The sequence below is a fragment of the Panthera onca genome, chromosome A1 (genome assembly GCF_046562875.1).
Source record: "Panthera onca isolate mPanOnc1 chromosome A1, mPanOnc1 haplotype 2, whole genome shotgun sequence".
Taxonomy (NCBI): Eukaryota; Metazoa; Chordata; class Mammalia; order Carnivora; family Felidae; genus Panthera; species Panthera onca.
Window position 1 is genome coordinate 190,476,793 of NC_138339.1, and position 13,625 is coordinate 190,490,417.

Consider the following 13,625-nt stretch of genomic DNA (forward strand, 5'->3'; position numbering starts at 1 on the left):
CTTGGGATCCTCTGTCCCCCGCCTCTCTCTTCCCCTCCCCAACTTGGGCTCTCACTAAAATAATAAAAATAAAAATTGGTAAAATCTTAATGAACTTTCAATTCTAAAGTGCTGATATTTATTTATTTATTTATTTTTTTAACGTTTTATTTATTTTTGAGACAGAGAGAGACAGAGCATGAACGGGGGAGGGGCAGAGAGAGAGGGAGACACAGAATCGGAAGCAGGCTCCAGGCTCTGAGCCATCAGCCCAGAGCCCGACGCGGGGCTCGAACTCACGGACCGTGAGATCGTGACCCGAGCTGAAGTCGGACGCTTAACCGACTGAGCCACCCAGGCGCCCCCCTAAAGTGCTGATATTTAAAAGGAGTACTTAATAGCAGAAAGATAAATTATACAGGGCACCTGGGTGGCTCAGTCGGTTAAGCATCATTATCTCACTGCTTGTGGGTTCGAGACCTGCCTTGGGCTCTGTGCTGACAGCTCAGAGCCTGGAGCCTGCTTCGAATTCTGTGCCTCCTTTCCCTCTGCCCCTCCCCTACTCACACTCTCTCTTTCTCTCAAAAATAAAATAAACATTTTAAATTTTGAAAAAAAAAAGATAAATTACAATAACTGAATCAAGGGCACAATCAGAAAATGCCTGCTCTGGAAACTCATCCAGTTCTCGACTATTCCTGTTTTGGATAAATCCAATTGTGGTTCCCAAATCCACTGGTGTTCTTAATGAGTTTGTGTTTCTTCTTGCACAAAGATATCTACTAGGTTCTGTTATGTGTTTCAATTCAAATCATTGGGACCACTATGTGTAGAAGAATTCTGAGCCAACAGTGGAAAACATCAGAGCTACAATGATCATTAGGCCATGCCTGCCATCTGTCCAGGAGAGAAGAGCCATAGCTACACATTTGTCATATCTCTGTGCCATGTATCAATAATCAGCAAAAGGCATGATGGAAATGGTGTTGGTGGGCACAGAAAGAGTAGAACTACCCATTTCCCTGCACTGTGGGTGGAGAACACTTAATTACACACCTCATCCTCCATCCTGTTCAGGGACACCTTACAGAAAAATAAAAGTCATCTTGGAGCTTCCTGCCCATGAATGTAGGACTTATTTTTAAATCTCCTTTAGAAGAAGTACAATTTCTAATTTAACTTCTCAGTTGTCTCCTTTATAGATTTATACTGAAACTATCCTCCAACATTTTGTACAAATGATACAGAAAAGGCTTTTCTCTCCAGTTCAGTGAGTTGAACTGACAGGAACAATCAGCATAGATATAATTACAGCAGTTAATTCATGCCACTTACCAGAAGCACTAATAGTTTATAGTTATAAACTGTTGACTATTACTATCTGTTCAATGAAACAAAAATAAAACTGCAAAATAAGAGTTACATCTCTCAAGAAAAGTAACTTGTAAATGAAATATAAATATAACCCTGAAATAACTTCCACATTTATCAAGAAAAAGTAATTTATACTTTTTAAAATATGCAATTTACTAATAGCTCCTATAATCACAGTAATTCTCACATGAGCAGAGAGCACATGCTCATAACTTTGTAGCTGGCAGTTCATTGAACCAATCTTTTTTGTTGTTGCTGCTGCAATTTACATCCTGATTTTAACACTCATATATTCTAAAAAGAAATGAGTGAATAAATTGAGTTTTATTCTTTAAAGTGTCTTCATATTCAACTCATGTATCCCTTTTGAAGTAAAATCCATCCATATATTACTATTTCCAGCACACATACTAAAATTTTCAAGGCATGTGTCAGACCCCTGGAAGAAAAGAATTCACCATGGTGCCCATAAAAATGGCTCCTGAATCCATTCAAACAGACCTCTTTGAGTTTCAAATATACATTTCCAACTTTCTGGTAGACCCTACAACAATGCCTAAGGTCCCCATTTTTATTCAAGTATCACCAACCACAGTTAGCCAGAAAAGGTCTGTTTTTCATTCTTCCCTTCCCCATTTATCCCACATGTGGTAAGTCATCAAGTCCTTTTCCATAATATTATTATACCCTTTATTCCTCTCGTTCCTATGAAGAATCACAACACTAACCACCAAATCAGGAGACTGAATCCAGTCACCAGCCCCAGCCTACACCCGTAGAGTACAAAATGCAGACAACAAGTAATAGTATATAAAACCCTGCTAGGCTGCCCTTAGCATCTCAGTTTCAAGACTCCAAGTCCAAGTTGTCTCATGAAGCAGCTCTCATCATCCACTGTCATATCTGGTGAGCCTGCTAAGCTCAGAGGTCAGGGGTGGGAGCAGCTGGTAGAGATCGCAGGGTTACTGTCCTTCCTTTTCTTTCATTTATACACAGTGATGAGAAATTTTAAAAGGCAAGGCATTTCCTCAACACCAGTGGTGCCTCTTTGGGAAAACCTGAAAACTTGTGAGTACATACTTTCCTCCCACCACCAACCTCCATCCTTAACACAAGTGTTGGAAAGACAGTGCTCAACAGAAGGTTTCAAGAGGGAGCCCCCCACACACACCATTTTTAGTCCTAAGTGAAAAATGCTATTTGTCACACCTTGCATCCAGATATTGTGAAATACATCCACATAATCCCATAAAATGAACCAAGGCTCCTTGGAATGAAAGGGAAATAGCAGTTTCATGGACTGAGACAGTAAATATACAAGATGAGCCTGGAGCATCTTATGGTGACAGAGAGTAAGAAAGTGCCCTCCCCCCAAATAATAATAATCACAATGATGGAGATGTGTCAGAGGAACACAGGCAGGCATCAGACATGCAGAGACAAGAGGCGACCAGATGCACAGATTCATGAGACCACATCTGATGTGCAGATCTATGAAATGATGTGGGCATACAACTTCCAGTGAGCTAACCTGATGACTGCTTGCCTGGAATAAGACGGGTACACACACCTGCTGCAGGAACCGTCCTGAAAGTTGTTGGGACACCACCGCTGCTAAGTCAGTTTTAACTACAAAAGGCACAGAGAAGAATCAGAGGCTTTCATTCTACATTGACCTAAGCTTTTGACTTGGAGTGAAAGCTCAGAGTAATAGTAGAGGTGGATTGGGTTCTTGTTTGTTCTGTTAAAAAAATGATCTGCTTAGGACTGACTTTGTGTACAATAGTCTCAGTAACAGCTGATGTGGGAATGTAGGTACAATACATACAGAGGTGATTTATAAACCCCCATTTCCCGAACCTTAATCTGGCCCTTCCGGCCTTCTATACCATACATGAATCTGACCCCAGCAGTAAACTATTTCTACATTATACAAGATTCCCTGAGAAACCCAAAGCAAATATGTACCCATATGTGCATGCTCTGTCTTGAATAAACAACAGATATAATAGTAACAAGAATAATTGTATTAGGTTTCTAAAAATTTCATGAGGAAATGAGTCTCTGGTTCTTAACTAGATGTGTTTGCATCTTCCAATGATGTTTCAGTTCTTGTATCATTTTTTGACAAGATTATGATTTTTTTTTACATTTACAAAGGTAGGGCACAATTCAGACTGTAGAGAGTGATATTCAGGGGCACCCTGAATATTTCATGTCATTGAACCAAAGAAAAGACATAACCTCAAACCAAATATATATTTTGCATGCAGGCAAAATTTGGCCCTGCCTGATCTCCTAATACCTTGTTGGAGTCCATTTATTGATACATTGTCTACGGCTGGTTTCACACTACCACTACAAAGCTGAGCAGTCCCAACAGAGACAGCATGGTCCACAGCCAAACATATTTACTACGACCTGGTCCTTTACAGAAAAAATGTTCCATCCTCTGATGCAGAGAACAAGATGCAAGTATGTTACTATCGAGAAGATTCAAAGTGTTGTTCTGTGATTGTTTTCCTTTTCATTCCTGATTTTTTTCATAATCAATATTAAAACAATATTCTACCATGTCTCAGTTAAGCTATTAGTAAAGTAAGAGCACGGTCATTTCTCTAAATTGGGACCAGAAAGTTGAAGGATAAGCGGGGTCCCTGGAGGCTATAATGGAGACAGCAAATAATCCCAAGGTGTGGTGAAAGCCTCAGAGGGCAGCTCCACCATGAGATTCTCCTCCAGTGCCAACCTCCACAGTCAGTGTTTATTTTTTCTTATTTTTTTCCAAACAACAAAGATGTATTTATTTATTTATTTCCTTTGTTTTTCACTTTATTAATTAGTTGTGATGGGGTAAAATTAACATATAATAAAATTCACTAATTTTATGTGTACAGCCTTAAATGTGCATGGTGTCAAGACCACCACCATCGTAATATCAAACATTTCCATCACCCCAAAAAGTTCACTCATATTCGTTTGTCATCAATCCCTTCCTCCGCTTCCTGGCCTTGGTGGCCAGTGATGTGCTTTCTGTCATTAAACCTTCACCTTTTCTAATTTTTCATATAAAGGGACTCGTAAAATATAGAGTTTTTTAAAATAAGAATTGAGTATGTTTAAGTTGTACAACATGATGAGCATACACACATACACAGTGAAATGATGACTGCAAAGTGAAATGAGCCAGACACAGAAATCTCACTTCTATGTGGAATCTAAAAAAGTTGAATACAGAGAAGCAGAGAGTAGAACCATGGTTACCAGAGAAAGGAAAGACAGAGGAAATGGGGAGATGTTGGTCAAAGTTGCAGTTACACAGGATGAGTTAAGTGTACAGATTAAATATACAGCGTGATGACTATAGTTAATAATACTTATTAAATATTGAAAATTTGCTAAGACAGTAGATTCCAGATGTTCTCATAACACACAAAAAAATAGTAACAAAGTCAGCAGATGGCATGTTAATCAGCTTGACTGTATTTCACTATGTAAAAGGTAGTGTTTCTTTAGTCTTCCTGCATTTTTATGTTATTATTTACAGTATATTTGTAACCTACTTATAAAAAATTAAGTTTACAATAATCAAACACATAAAATCGAGTTGTTTTGACAGAAGACTGTAGGGGGCACCTGGTGGCTCAGTTGGTTGAACTTCAGACTCGATTCTAGCTCAGGTCACGATCCCAAGTCATGGAATCAAGCCCCACTGCTTGAGATTCTCTCTATCTCTCCCTCTGCCCTTCCCCTGCTCTCTCACATACTTTATCTCACTCTCTTTTTTCCTCTCTCTCTCAAAATCAAAAAAATTAGAACGTTAAAAATAAATAAAATAAGACTGTAGAGGAGATCTAAAATCACACGATATCCTTTCACTAAGAATCATATTCCCAGTTGACCACATGTTCAGAACAAGCTCTATCTTCAAACCGCTGTTGCTAAGACTATGTTAACATAATCAGGACACAGTCTGCCAGACGGTAATAGTATTTACAATCTTAGATTCTGTTCTAAAACATGAATGGCCTTCCTGTGTGTTCAGTAGGGCTAGCTCTCATTTGTGTTCCTTATTCACTCACTCGTTCATTCAACAAACATTCACTGATCCTTCCCTGTTCAGAGCACATCTACAGCACAAGGCAAGCTCTTTCTGAAATTTTTCCCAGGGCATGTGGTGGGCTCTGATGCAAGTGCAGAAGTTTTCCAAGTATACACAAGATAAAACTATTTACAAAGTGCTGGTTTTGTCAATCTTGAAGAGCTCCGAGAAAATCCCCCATGTTCTCTGCCATTTAAAAATGAGCTTAGAAAGTAGAGCAACCATGAGCAATCAAAAAAAAAAAAAAAAAAAGGAAAATAGTAGATACTTGACATAGAAAGCTGCTTCCATTTTTGAGAGGGATATTAGAGACAAGCAAAAGGTCTCAGTGAGGAATGCAGAAGAAGTAGGCATTGGCTAAAGGGACAAAAAATATTAGACAAGTTAATGAGAAAATAGTAATGTATCTACTCACTGTGCTTGTGGAAGCATTATACAGACAGTATGAGCTTTTGCTGTATCTCCTAGAAAAGAGGGAGAAATAAATCAGTAAACAAAGACTCTGCCAGCCAAGTATCACCATTCCTTCAACACCTATGAATAAGAGCATCATCATTGCTGTTCTAAAGTGAATTGGCCCCCAACTGATCATTTTCTCCAGAGCCTTGCTTATTCATCCTGGGAACAGCTTTGACTCAGGTGCCCTAACCCGGAGGTGGGTAGTCTGCAGGGTGGCTGAGACCCTCTGGGGCAAACAAGATGATGTTGTTTCTCAAAATGTTCAGTTAACATTTAATAATTCTAAAATGAAATATTTATATTTCACTTTTTAAATCCTGGTGAAATTGAACATGAAAGTCCTTTGCTATGGAAGCAGAATGCATTTGGATGTGCTACGCTAAGGTCCTCAACTACATTCAGCTTTGTAGGGAAAAAGAATCATGAAGTTAGTGAGAGTAAGACCTGGTGTGTTAGCCTGAGTCCCCAAGGTAATCAAAAGAGACAAAGAAAATTGTGACCAGAGTGAATGCTTTTATAAGGAAAGAAAGAGGAATGAATGGCCTTGAAATCATAAAAGCTGATTATTTGTTTAGATAAAAGAAAAGAACTCCAAGTAGATTAATTTTATTTCCTTATTGTTATAACCCATACTTAGCTTTCTATTCAAAGCTTCCAAGTCTATACTTGATCTATAGAATTAAATACATTTAAAGTTAAGTGGTTAGCTTGAATGTAAAATTAGTCACCATGTAATTACTGAAAAGACACGTTCATAACTACAAAAGAAACTACAAAACTCTCTAAAACTCCTTCCATGTTGAGAAAACGTTTATTTCTTCCAGGTTATCATTTTTTTTCAAACTGCTCTCAGGGTTGCTAGATTTTTGTGGAGATTTTCATGAGCAAAGCAAGATTTCAAATGGTTTTGTGAAATTCTGTAATTTGCTACAGGATACATTTCTGATTTGTTCCTTTCTCTTTTTCTGCCTCCAAATTACATTTTCATTTAGCCGGTGTTGCTCTGCAGTTTACCCCCAAAGCAAGTGATGAGTGAACCATTTGTTTAGTAAATATTTATTGAATAGCTAGCCACCAACGTGGGGCCTGACAAATTGTGCTCAATTAAAAAAAACACTGAATGCAACTTGAATATGTGTCTATTCTGAGGGCACCTTGTAGCCTTTTGGGGATTCAAAGTATACAAAATTCAGGTTCTGACTTTGGGTCTAGAAAATAGAAAACATCATGAAAGTGGTATAGAAAATTATCACGTAAATTCAGAAAAGGCAAAACACTTTGGCTGGACATCAGAGAAGCACTCTGATAAAGGAGGCCTTTGAGCTCCAGCTAAAGAGATGTTTAGAATTTAGGTCTGTGGAGACACTGGCTAAGGCCATGAGGGGCTGAGGGGACATGGAAAAGCACAGAGCTGTGAAATGTGTATAGACAGCTCAGTTTCCAGCTGGAGACTAAGAACTACACACTGAGACTGAAGGAAGGAATAACATAAAGACAGAAGAGAAAACTATCAACTCAGTACTCAGCTAAGCATGTCTCTGTCCTGCAACTAGACGGTGTTGAGCACCTACCAGATCCAAGAACTGGTTATGCACAGACAAGTGAAACAAAATTTCTGCCCTTGAGCTTCTCACAGTTCAGTGGTGGAGATCTACACATAATTGAATGGTTTCAGTGTAAGTACTATAATAACAGCAGGCACAGCGATGGAGCAGCTGACTCTGGAGAGGAAAGTCAAGGAAGGCTTCCTGGGAAGACAGAAAGGAAATTCAACCTTGAAGGATAAAAAAGCAGCTATCAGGACAGGAAGGAGGCATGGGTCAGGGAGGCCCTTTGGAGTCAGGCAAGGAGCCACACGTGCAGGCTGTGAAGTGAGGTTTTTTACCATTACATTTCAACACACTCCTCCAACATGATTATTAATTACAGACCCACTTAAATTTTACTTTATTAGCACTAACTTTGGGAATAGAATATTAAATTTTCATTCACTCAGCAAATATTTATTGAGCCAAGCTTTTCCCCCAAGTGTTCTCCACTCTTCTAATTCCTACCCTTTGGCTTTTCTCATGTAGTTTTCTCTGCCTGGCATGTCAGTTTTCACCGTCTTTACTCACCAAACCTCTATTCACCCACAAAGGCCATCTATCCAAAGACCATCATTTTAATGAAGCCTGTGCTAATATCTCAAATTCCTCCCACCTCTTTTAAGTACTCAACACACTTTCTTTGTACTACCTTATTACACCTACCCTACTTGTCTTATGGAATTATGTTTATACCATAATTTTTATAAGAACAAATACTGTGTTTTGTTACTCTTTTAATCCTATACAAGACTAGAACAATGCTTTGCAGCACTAACTTTTGCTGAAATTAGCTGGCAAGACTGTCCCAAGAATAAATCACATACATGGGTGGGTCAGTATTGCCCCATTTCCAGACACACACACACACACACACACGTATATACAGATCCTTACGTAAATGTCTACTGACTTCTGTAAAACCATATCTATCTTCAGCAAAATTTCCTGTAGTATTTGTATTACTGTTCTCCAAGTTATTTATCTGTAAAATAGAGAATGCTAGAGAAATGAAACCTTGGAAACCATGTTAGAAGGCGGGGGGGGGGGGGGGGGTTAGGCAATGCTACACAATTCCAACTGCATGACATTATAGAAAACAAAAAAATATAGTGGAAAAAAAGTAGTTCAGAGGTTCCATGGTTTGTGCATAGAATGCGAACTTTGAAAAGGAAAAAGAGATTACTTTTAGGGATGATGAATGTGTTCTAAATCTTGACTTTGGTGGTAATTGCATTCATGTATTTATCAAAACTCATGTACTCTATTCTTAAAATGTGTGTATTTTACAACCTACATACACTTATGCCTCAATAAAGCTATTTTTAAAATACATATTATACTAAAAAAAACTTCAGCTTTCAGCCAGGTCCCCTGAAAACCAAATATTTTTGTATGTTATATAGATTTTAACAAATTAAGAAATTATAACTTTGATGAGGAAAGATTATATCAGATAACAATTATGCAGAAACAATCCACAGACTCACAAATAAAATAGTAAATATTTAATTGAAGCTGGAACTCTTCCATTATATTTTTCAATTTTGCTGAAATTAAGATGGGACAAAAACTTCAGCCATGACTTAAGGGAGATAATGGAAAGAGGCGAGAATCACTGCAGCAACCCCTTTGGGGAATTAGGTACAAGATAAAAAGAGTGGGGCTGGGAATATTTATATATCAAGAAACTTTCAGCTCCTAAAGAAATAATGGGAACAGAAGAAACAAGGAAAGAAAGGCTAGTGGTCAGGAAACCAGAAAATTTGATCACTGGAATTTAAATTACCCTGAAGTTGACGTCATTTCTGCAGTCCTAAATTCGTGGTGAAAGAACAGACATTTGAGGGAGGGTATAGGCAGCACAGTTAAACAGTGGGGCAGTGATAAAACTGACACACAGGAAATGACTTCAGGATATTAGAAATGCAAATACGCAAGGGAAGGAAGCTCTGGTGCTCCAAGCCATAAAGGTCAGATATTACTCAGGAATATTCTAATATTAGTCTCCAGTTAAAATTCTATTTTCAAATCTCATTACCAAGGAACTCCACAGTACATCCATTTTCTGTTGTCTAGAATTTCATTATCATGAATGTTCTATTCCCAGTCAAGAGATACTGGAAAGAAAAGTCATCTCTAGTTCAACCAGGAGTTGCTGTGAATTAAGAAGCAGAAAAAAAAATCTTCATAATCATCTACTCAGTTTTAAGGGTACCATTAAGTATGCAACTCACCCTTTCTTAGTCACAAAGTCTTATGTGTGTGTTGGAAGACTGGGTAGGTTTCCCTGAGCAAGCAACTGAGACAGGCCTAGAGTTTAAAGTCAATTGTTTACTAGTATTTCTGCTAAGAAGTCCTGCTTTCTTGTCCCTCCTTGCCCACTCCCCCATTTCATTCAGTAACCTTCTCTAGAAGTCTCTAAAATATCAAAATGCAACATTGTCAAGACCCAGCTCTTTTCTTCGTTTGAAGTTTAATTTCTCACTTGTCATATTTACTTCTGTTAACCAACATCCACTAGGTCTAAGACTGAATCAAAGAGAAGGGAGAGAGGGGCACCTGGGTGGCTCAGTTGGTTAATCATCCCATTCTTGATTTGGGCTCAGATCATGACCTCTCGATTGAAAGATTGAGCTCTATGTTAGGCCCTACACTGCTGAGCGTGGAGCCTGCTTGGGATTCTCTCTCTTCCTCAAAATAAATAAGCATTAAAAAAAAGATAAAGAAGAGAAAGGTTGGCTATGGTAGAATAAGCCTTGCACTTGGAACCATACACTTGGTTGAAGTTCCACAGACTTCTGAACAAATTGATATAAATATACATCCCACACATATTCACAGCACCCTGTACATGCATTAAGTATAATTCCACTTACTATAATGTAATTATCTCTTTATTTGTCCTCCCACTCCCCAAGACTGTAAGTTCTCTTAAGGTAGTGATTGTCTCTTCCTACCCAGAAGAATTTCTGGCATGACTGTGAAATAGACAAGTCATTTCACTTCTCTGAGTTTCATTTTCCCATGTACAAATTATAACAAAAAAAAAAAAAGTAGCTTCTTTTGGGATTGTCAGTTTTAAGTGATATATACAAATATAATTTAAAAAAATCATAAAGTAGAAAGCTATATGGCATCTCTTTATTACTTACATTAATCCAACAATTAAAAACAACTTACTCTATCGCAGAATAGCTCATTACAGTGAGTACCACTGTAATGAAATTATGTACAAGAAAATAATTTCAAGCTTTTATTGATAGTCTGTGTATCTAAGCAATAGGTAAGTAGATAAATACAGAAAAAATATAGATTTTGGATGATGCTTTCAAATTTGGAATAACAGGGGCGCCTGGGTGGCGCAGTCGGTTAAGCGTCCGACTTCAGCCAGGTCACGATCTTGCGGTCCGTGAGTTCGAGCCCCGCGTCAGGCTCTGGGCTGATGGCTCGGAGCCTGGAGCCTGTTTCCGATTCTGTGTCTCCCTCTCTCTCTGCCCCTCCCCCGTTCATGCTCTGTCTTTCTCTGTCCCAAAAATAAATAAATAAAAAAAAAACAAACAAATTTGGAATAACAGAAATTGTCTGGCAGTAAGATACAAAAGAGGAAGTTGGCATTTATTTGTAGTCCCATGCTTCTGAAACCTGGGAATAAATGCCAAATACTAAATACACACTTCCCGAAATACTATCAGGCCTTTTTTTTTACATGTCCCCCAAAACACTATCAGGCTTTCTTTTCTAAAGATACATGGTGAAGTATCAAATATCTTACAGAGTGTTGCATATAAATACAGCCATCATTTCATTCATTCGTTCTTCCTTACAGTACATCCACTCAACCAATAACAAAGAATATCCATCCATCCGATAAATAATGCATTCTACAAATATGTTTTGAGCATCCACCAGGTGCCAAGTTGCCAGTGGAAAAAAAAAATGACAGGTGAGACACAATCTGTGCTTAAGGCACTTGCAAGTAGTAGGGGGAAAAGAAATTCATGAATTTGTGTGCACAGGAGCCATGCTATTTATTTTAGTATTTAGTATTCTGCAATGTACCTTGCTGTAGAGAATTTTTAATATTTATTATAATGCCTTATTTGCAAGTGCAGAACTTTTCTCTGACCAGATCATAAAAATATTCTTAATGTAGACCTTCAGCGTTACATAAAAAGTTGTTTTCTTCGACAAATAGTTCCATCAAAAAGTATACATCTGGAGGTGCCTGGGTGGCTCAGTCGGTCAAGCATCCAACACTTGATTTCAGCTCAGGTCATGATCTCACCATTTGTGGGATTGAGCCCCGCATCAGGCTGTGAACTGACAGTGCAGAGCCTGATTGGAATTCTCTTGCCACACCCCTTCCTCTGCCCCACCCAGCTCTCTCTTTCTCTCTGCCTCTCTCTCTCAAAATAAATAAACTCTAAAAAAAAAAAAAAAAAGAAAAGTAAATGTCTGAAAGAGGTTTTTATCTGTTCCTTAAGTCATTAGCCAATTATATGAAAAACAGTGGATATATTTTGTAAATGATTCAAGGATGAAAATATGTACATATTTTATTGCCAGATATAAAGTATTTCAGAGTTATTAAGGGATGCTGGACAGGAAGAACAAGTGTTTCTAGTGAGTTACAGTAAATTACCATGACTTGTTCGACTTTGTAGAACCACGTCTAGCATACTGCAGACACAGAATATTGAATGAATGAATGAATGAATGAATGCATGAATGAATGAGGAATGCTGGAATGGTGGCAGCCAAGATTTATAAGGGGAACTAAATGAAATGGAAAAGATATTAATATCAGTCTCATTAGTCATCTTTTCTCTTGGGGCCCACTGCTTCTCATCTCATCTATAAAAGTATAGCAATATGAAATATATTGGACTCTGGAGCTCACATCCAAACTACTCCAACTGTGTAAGTAATATAACCCTTTGAGATTTCATTTATAAAATGAGGATAAAAATATGTAATGTGTGAAAACATCTATCACACTTAGTTATGACACACAATTACTGTTCTATACATTTTCATTGATATTTTAGAAACAATTTTGGGGGTGTACAAAATTATGCTACTGTGCTAAAGCAATAATGTGCTAACACTCAATGTGAAGTCACTCATCCTGTGGTTGTTTTATATCATTAATCATATTTCCAGACATGTAGTTGTAGAAGAGAATGTCCTCTGCTTCCCTCTCTCAAGTCAGGTAACTGCTCCCAAGTTCTCTTGATGGTACTGGCAGACATGATGAAATATGAGGGATGTGTAAAGCTACTCTTGGCTCAAAACACCTTCTCTATCAGTCTACCTTGGAGACTAGAAATGCCACCTTTGGAAGTACTTGTTTGGGTTAAAACACTGCAGTCAAAGATTATCACCAAAGGTCAATCCTTGACTTCCAATCCTGTGGAAGGACTTCCAATCCTTGACTTCCACATAACTGTGTCTGTGCCTTAACCCAACTCTCCTGCTTGAACAAATGACAAAGACAGATAAAATATTAACAGATAAAAAGGATGAGACAAAATTAGGCTCAGAATCAGTGGATCAAATATAAAACAAAAACAGTGGACCTTAAATCCAAGCTCCATGGACTCCTGGACAGGAAGTAGGTGATAGTAAAGAAGACTGAGTTTCTGGGGGGTTATGGGCTAAGAGATCTCTATATAAGACGGGACAAGACTCATGCGAACTACTTACAACTAAAACTCCATAAAACTCACCTTCGTGAGTAGAGGCTGACCATTCGTCAACCTGGAGCAATTACTTTACTAGAAGTTCTGAACCTCAGGAGGTAGAGTGACAAAGATACAGCCTCAAAACCAGAAACTGAGAGAAGCCAATTGCTAGTTCTGTGACTGGATTCTCAACGTTCACAATATCAGCATGGAAAAAAAATTGAAAGCAACAGAAACTTGTTAAATATAAAAGGAGAAAGAGGGGAAAAAATACAATCCAACCTCACACTAGGTACACAAATTTCAGAGGCCCAGAGACCTAAATTAAAAGGAAAAATTAAAACTTCAAGAGTATAAACTATCTCAATGGATCTGGAATAGTGTTGCACAAAGATGAATAACTGAAATAGGTTGGGTCAAGATATATTTTGAAAGTAG

The 13,625-nt window shown here is 38.0% G+C and overlaps 1 long non-coding RNA gene across 1 annotated transcript in view; it reads right to left on the reverse strand.

Annotated features, from left to right (window-relative positions):
- The window catches only part of LOC132681970 (uncharacterized), a 214,154-nt gene that overhangs the window by 98,887 nt on the left and 101,642 nt on the right, over positions 1 to 13,625 (reverse strand). The window contains exon 2 of the long non-coding RNA XR_009611365.3: positions 5,871 to 5,919. This is a non-coding gene — a long non-coding RNA (uncharacterized LOC132681970). The remainder of the gene's footprint in view (positions 1 to 5,870; positions 5,920 to 13,625) is intronic.